General features: G+C 34.2%; 1 long non-coding RNA gene across 1 annotated transcript in view; it reads right to left on the bottom strand.

Annotated features, from left to right (window-relative positions):
• Positions 1–766: 766 nt before the first annotated feature.
• LOC111764033 (uncharacterized) overlaps positions 767–7,803 on the bottom strand; it is a 52,657-nt gene continuing 45,620 nt past the window's right edge. Inside the window, exons 2-3 of the long non-coding RNA XR_002796747.2 lie at positions 7,173–7,217; positions 767–2,308 (exon numbers count right to left, since the gene is read on the bottom strand). This is a non-coding gene — a long non-coding RNA (uncharacterized lncRNA). The remainder of the gene's footprint in view (positions 2,309–7,172; positions 7,218–7,803) is intronic.

Genomic DNA, 7,803 nt, shown 5'->3' with positions numbered 1-7,803 from the left:
TTATTTTGCTTAGTAGTAATATTTTGACAAGGTTCTTTAATCATTAGTTTAAGAAGTTTAAAAACAATGCAAGTTATTGGTGGTAAGGTGAGATGTTATATATGTTTGTTTGATGTTATATGTGCTTTGGGGTAAGTTCACAACTATTATACACTTATTGTTTATATATGTTTATATACGAGTGATATATTTCAATAAATTTTTAAAAAATGTATACTGGCCCATATATGTTAATATGATGTCATGCAGGACAATTCTAATGTCCAAAAATGCCTCTCCCCTATTCTTCCCTCTCCCCTGCCTCAGAACCTCTGGTGACCACTGCCTCAGAACAATGTTACAAGTTCTTCCATTACTAGAATAATAAAAATTCTACTTTAGTCCATTAAATCAAAGAGTTTGAACTGCAAAAGTCAATAATGTACTAGATAGTCTTTCATTAATTATGATGACATAAAATATTTTCATATCTACAAAGACTGATTAGATCAATTATTTCAACTAAAAAATAAAATTAAGAATTTATAAATACCAAATATAAATAAATAAATAAAAGTTTAAAAATTGTGGTTCTGAATAACATATTTGGCAACATAATAAAATTATTATTGTAATTTTTATATAGTTATATGACATATATTCTATTAGTAAAAATTTTAAATTATTTATAAATAATAAACAGTATTTGATATTAATATAATTTTAATTTATTTAATTTAATTTTATATCAATACGAATAACATTATTATTTATAAAGAAGTTACCAATATTATTTTAAAAATAAAATACATTCTCTTAAAATAGAAATGCAATATCACGAATCTGATTCTAAGTATAAAATATATAACCAAACATCAAAAATTTTACTCAAGGAAGGATAAGTGCTAGTAAGGAAAAATATATTCACTTTCAAATCATGCCCCAAAATATAGTGTTTTTTTTAAATTCTGACAGATAAATATAGATTGTATTGTAAATTAAAAAAAACAAACAAACACTCTCATTGTTAAGCCTCTGTGTGCTAAGAAAACATAACAAAACACAGGTCATAAAGAAACTATAAGGGGATAAATTCCAGGTTAAATTGAAGATTTTAAGATTTGATAAAGTACATTAGATTTTACTTTATTTTGTTTTACATATTTTACAACAGGAGGCACATCTAAGTAGATGACACAAAACATAAACAAGATTATGCATGCATGGACATATGGATAGGTGGATGGATAGATAGAAATAGATGATAGCTATCTAGCTAGCTAGCTAGCTAGACAGATAGGTAGATAGGTAGGTAGGTGGGTAGATATAGACAGATAGAAACAAATACAGGAAAAAAAAACATTTGAAAGAAATTAAAAGTAATTTCTATTGCCAGCAAACTTTTCACAGCAAAGTTATATTTGTTGTGAATATCTGTGCATTAAGGCACTATATGAAAATATATAAAACGAGTTTCAGAATAAATTGATAGCCAAGCAATAATTGCTCACTGACATAATGTATTTAGTCATCATTTGATCAAGGAAAATATAGATATATCTTTTTAAATAAGAATAATTTAATCAAGTTTATTTCAGAAGAACTCATAAAAATCCATGAATTAATTTTGAAATAAGGAGTCTGCTCATAATATTCTTGAGAAAGACAAGTGTAAACAGAAATAAGTGAATTTGAAAACAACCAATAAATTTAGAACTGGTAATTTTAAGAGATAATTTGATGATCTGGCCAATAGAAGAGAACTTTCTGGAATGTCTCAAATACAAATAAAAAGCAAGCAAACAATGGGCAGCAATATTAATGAGGGGTTTAATCACAGAAACAAAATTTTTGCTCCCTTCTCTTCTTATAGATTTCAAAATTTCATAGCGTGAGGCAAGTTTCTAGAAATGAACATTTCAAAAGTGATGAGAAGAAGTATAAAATAGATAGCAAGAAATCAGTGAAATTGTTTGCACAATTTATTCCTCAATTTATTCAAAAGGGTTGAAAGACTTAAGAAAAGGACAGGATGCTTCAAAGAATAGAAACAGAGAAACAGTATCTATCTGATGAATTCAGTTGCAGAGAACAGAATCTGTGCAGCCTATTTTGTATGGGATAAGAAATTATAATATTAGAGAATTGTTGACTTAATATACAGAATTATAGGACTGTTAAAAACATGTTAAAAATAGGTACATGGTTGAGCTTCTAGAGACAACTCCCAGAGACACAGCAGATAATCTAGAATTTGCTGCCCTGCCATAATCAGGAATGGGTCCAATCAAAAATTTGCTGCTGCCGTGCTGGTTCTGGGATTGTGCCTCTGTAATATAAACAAACAAATAAATATATAAAGAAATAAAAGAAATAAAGTTGAATTGATTAATGGGCTAGCACATTTGCCCCTAAATATTTTGGTCCAAGAACCCAGTTATTACACCACACATTTTTTGAGGACTCAGAAAAGTTTCTTTCTATGCTGGTTGAATTTGTAAATATTTGCTATATAAGAAATTATAACTGAGTTTTATAAACATACTTGTTATTTGATTTTAAAAATACAATAATTAATTAATGGATTAAGTATTAACTAAAATACCATATTTTATTGAAAATAACTCTATTTTTCAAAAGATAAATTGAGAATTTTAGCATTGATTAATATTTTTCAGTTTTTAAAAATATCTATCCTAATAGGAGAAGCTGGATTTTTACATCTCCTTCTTCATCTGAAACATTGTGGTTTGTGACTTTGATTCGAATATGTGAAGAATATCTGGCCTCATACAGATAGGTCCTTTGGAAAGCTTCTGTAACCATGAAAGGTTCTTATGGACCCTAAGGGTCAGCACACCATACTTTGAAAACTCTCAAGCTGGCCAGTTCTCAGAATATCCAAAGAATATAAATTATTTAAAAATTTCCACAGAAAATTATAGGCAGAAATTAGCCCAACCCATTTTATAGAGAAAACAATACTAATAACAATGATCGAAACACTAATGAAGAAAAAGGCCTAGGAAAAATCCCACACGAATTTTAGGTGAATCTCAGTAATGAAGATAGATATAAATTCTCAATAATGTTTGTCAAATTTATACAGCATTTATTTAAATAATTATCTTTAATTAAACAAGTAGGCTTTAATCCAAAAGCATAAAAGAAATTTAGCAGTAGATAATCTATTAAGAAAATCCATTGCACTTACAGTTCAAAATTGTAAAGTATAAGCCATTATCATTGAATTAGGTAACAAAAATATGTTTGATAAAATTAAAAATAATATTAAAACAGCAAACAAGATAATGATATCAAACAAGATAATGTCAAACAAGACATCTGTCAAACAAGATAATGATATAAGAAGCTCCAGGGTATCATTCCCCCATAGAATCCTTGAACAATCAGCAAAAATTGACAGAGCCGTTTTCCTCAAAACTCTGGAAACCAGTTAAAAGCAGTAAGTGAGCAACTACTGAATCAAGAAAATGCAGTTAAGATGGTAGTATATACTTGTGGCAACCTAGCTGATCCTTGCCTACTCTCTCCTTGGTGAGTTATGGAGCTAGTCTGGGCTCCCGTTGTGGGTCCCGGGCCCTTTCCTGATAGAGCACAGCAGCCACTATGCACATATTGGGGTGCCTGGAGACAACCTGAAAATTTGAACCACGAACTAGTCACTGACTAACCCTCCCAGAACTTGCCTTGGAGGCACAAGCAGCTTGAGGACAGTTAAGTAAGTGTAAGAAACAGTTAAGTGGGAAGCAGACTTGGCCCAGTGGTTAGGGCGTCCGTCTACTACATGAGAGGTCTGCGGTTCAAACCCCAGACCTCCATGACCCGTGCGGAGCTGGCTCATGCACAGTGCTGATGCGTGCAAGGAGTACTGTGCCACATAGGGGTGTCCCCTGCCTAGGGGAGCCCCAAGTGCAAGAAGTGCACCTGGTAAGGAGAGCCACCCAGTGCGAAAGAAAGTGCAGCCTGCCCAGAAATGGCACCCGAACACATGAAGATCTAACACAACAAGATGACGCAACAAAAGGAAACACAGAGGGAAACGGACTTTGGCCCAGTGGTTAGGGCGTCCGTCTACCACATGGGAGGTCCGCGGTTCAAACCCCGGACATCCTTGACCTTGACCCGTGTGGAGCTGGCCATGAGCAGTGCTAATGCGTGCAAGGAGTGCCGTGCCACACAGGGGTGTCCCCCGCGTAGGGGAGCCCCACGCGCAAGGAGTGCGCCCATAAGGAGAGCCGCCCAGCGCGAAAGAAAGTGCAGCCTGCCCAGGAATGGCGCCGCCCACACTTCCCGTGCCGCTGACGACAACAGAAGCCGACAAAGAAACAAGACGCAGCAAATAGACACAGAGAACAGACAACCAGGGGAGGGGGGGAAATTAAATAAATAAATAAATCTTTAAAAAAAAAAAAAAAAAAAAGGAAACACAGATTCCCATGCTGCTGACAACAGAAGCGGACAAAGAACATGCAGAAAATAGACACAGAGAACAGACAACTGGGGTGGGAGGGGGGAAGGGGAGAAAAATAAATAAAAATAAATCTTAAAAAAAAAGAAACAGTTAAGTTGAACTTGGGAAATAGGCCACATGGGCATGAGGTGATTAATCAGTGTGGGGTCAAAAATCGATGATTTCCTGAGGCCCTTATTTGTAAGAAGAAAAAGCCTTACATTCTTGAGGTAGCAACAACAATTTTCTCAAAGGAGTCGATGAGCAGTTCTGGGAAAGGCACATATTCATTATCTGAACTTTAGCTCTTAGAAAACAAAAGTCGTGAGTCACTGGCAAAAGGGCAGAAAAAATGTTCCCTTTCTTTCCTTCCCTGTCAGGGCACAGGCAAAAAATATGTTATGGTTGGGAGAATGATAAAAATAGTAATTCTCTATTTCTTGTTATGTGCCAGATAGACTGTCTTGGCTATAAGATACTTTCTTAATTTCCTACCTGCTATGAAAACATACCACAAAATTGGGACTGCACAACAGGAATTTATTGGCTCATGATTTCAGAGGCTAGAAGGCTTGCTTCCTCCTAGTGTCAGTAGCATTACGGCTGACTAGCAATAATGGTGGTTCCCTGGCTTTCCTTTTACATGATGTTGTCCTCTCCTTTCTCTTCTGGGTTTCCTTGACTTCCGGCTTACGTCTAGACCCTGTGACTTTCTCTTCCTACAACCATCAGTGTTAGGATTAAGACACATCTTGATATTGTTGGCCACACCTCTACTAAAAAAAAGATCTTCAAAAGTCCTTATTTATAATGGGTTCACAACCATAAGAATGTGGGTTAAGATTAAGAAAATGTGTTTTTTTTTCTGGGCTACATAACTCAATCTGCCATGGATATCATATGGAAGTCAAGATAAGTCTTTTTTTTCCTCCCCTCCACCCCCCCGCCAGTTGTCTGTCCTCTATGTCTATTTGCTGTGCCTTCTTCTTTGTCCGCTTCTGTTGTTGTTGTCAGCGGCATGGGAATCTGTGTTTCTTTTTGTTGCGTCATCTTGTGTGTCAGCTCTCCATGTGTGCGGTGCCATTCCTGGACAGGCTGCACTTTCTTTTGCACTGGGCGGCTCTCCTTACGGGGCACACTTCTTGCACGTGGGGCTCCCTTACACGGGGACACTGATGCGTGGCAGGGCACTCCTTGTGCACATCTGCACTGCGCACTGGCCAGCTCCAACAGGTCAAGGAGGCCGGGGGTTTGAACCGCGGACCTCCCATGTGGTAGATGGATGCCCTAACCACTGGGCTAAGTCCGCTTCCCTATATGAGTTTTATAAGGTTGTAGGACACAAAGATGATATTAAAAATATTTGTATAGGTTATAAATGAATTTAAAATTAGATAGGAAAAACGTATGTAATAGCATCAAAATGTCAAATGCTAAGTGATAAAAGTATGAAAATTGGTTCAATAGATGTATTGTGAATGATGCAAAAACAGTGCAAAAAGAAATTACAAATAAAGTGTTACATGTCGTGTTTCACCACAACCAAATGACTTTACTGATTATATATTAATTCAATGAAATTTCAAAATCTGAGCAGGAAATTCTGCTCTAAAATATTTACAGGAATGTAAAGAATCTGAAATAGCATAAACAACTTTGAAAAAGAATACCACAAAGGGTATCTACTACCCAATTTCGAAAATTTCTGTAACACTACAGTAATCAACATCATGGTTGATCTTAGATTAAAGGAGTAGACTAAATATCCCAAAATAGTTGATTGTCAATAAAGTTACAAGTTAATGCAATGCACAATGGACAGTGTTTTCAAAATATTGTTCCAAAACAAATGGATATCAATGTGGAAAAATAAACATCAACAGTTATCTCATATACAAAATTAACTTGGAGCTGAAGATTTGATCTGATTGTAAATGTTAAAACTCTAAAATTTCTAGAGGAAAGTACAGAATAATATAGTTGCATTCTTGCATAAGGAAATACATTTTGATAGGTCAAAAAACAAAAACTCTAAAAGAAAATATTTTATGTCAGACTTAGAATTAAAGTTTTCTTTCTGAGGCATACTATTTAGAAAAGGAAAAGCATATCACAGATTGAGAGATATATTAAAAATCCAAAGACCTGACAATACATTTTTATCCAAAGTGTATAAAGAACTCTTATGACTAAAACTAGGCAAAAACTGTGAACAGATGCTTTATTACAGATGATATACAAGCACATGAAGAGATGCTTGATATCATTAATCAAAAGGATAACTTATCTACTTGAGAGGTTTGGAATTCTCTTGATGGCAGAGAAGACACTGGCAAGTTGTCTCACCAAAAAATATGAATAGAGTTATTCCTTCTGCATTGCAACTTTCCCCACTGAAATTTTGTTTGTATCATGTGTTGGCATAAGAAATTACATGGGAATTTGGGGGAGTTTTGCAAAGGCTTCAGACAATATGTGAATGCCAGGAAATGACCCAGAATACATTTAGAAACTCAGAAATGCATAAAATATATGTATAATATTGTATAATATCAACGTATTTCTTTTAATACTATAAATATAAGCAATTTCTTTTTAATGTTAAAAGAAATAAAAAGTTAAAGTTTGCAAAAAGAACATGAAAGTCAACAGATGAGGTATCTTTAAAAGTTTAGTAACTCATAAATGCATAAAATATATGTAGTGTTATGTATATTACCTGTATAATACATATGCAGGTCCCAGGTTTTGTTCCCAGTGCCTCCTAAAGAGAAGATAGACAGACACAGAACATACAATGAATGGACACAGAGGAGACAGTGAGTGCAAAACAACAAGGGGGAAGGGAATAAAATGTCTTTTAAAAAGTGATGTAACATATCAAAGCAAATAATTATAAGATAAAATATTTTATTGAAAAAAAGCAATGTTAAAATGTCTCTTTTCCAATCTTTTGCTATGCTGGATATTGTGAATGGACATTAATATAATCATTTTATTGATAAAATGAAAAATGTTCATTATGTATGTATTTTTTTTTAATAAAATACTATTTTGTCTTATGTTTTCTAGTAAAAACATTCTACTATCAAAACATATTCATTGAGGTGGGGTGGGACTGGTAAAGAGAAAATTGATACTTGGTAAAACTTCTAAACCTGTATACATTTGTCTTCTTTGTGAGTTACTTTTTCAACACTACACATATTGTGTGATTTCATTTTTGACCTGAAGTGAATGTCAAAGTATCTGTTCTTAAAGGATTTGCAGAAAATCCTACCAACTCAAGTGGTCTGGGTAGTTGATACAAATACCTGGACATTTTCACTTTTTTCTAAAAGCCTCCACTC

This window comes from Dasypus novemcinctus, chromosome 8, assembly GCF_030445035.2.
Source record: "Dasypus novemcinctus isolate mDasNov1 chromosome 8, mDasNov1.1.hap2, whole genome shotgun sequence".
NCBI lineage: Eukaryota > Metazoa > Chordata > Mammalia > Cingulata > Dasypodidae > Dasypus > Dasypus novemcinctus.
Note: the sequence above shows the minus strand (reverse complement) of the source record. Positions and strands in the feature narration are given on the sequence as shown.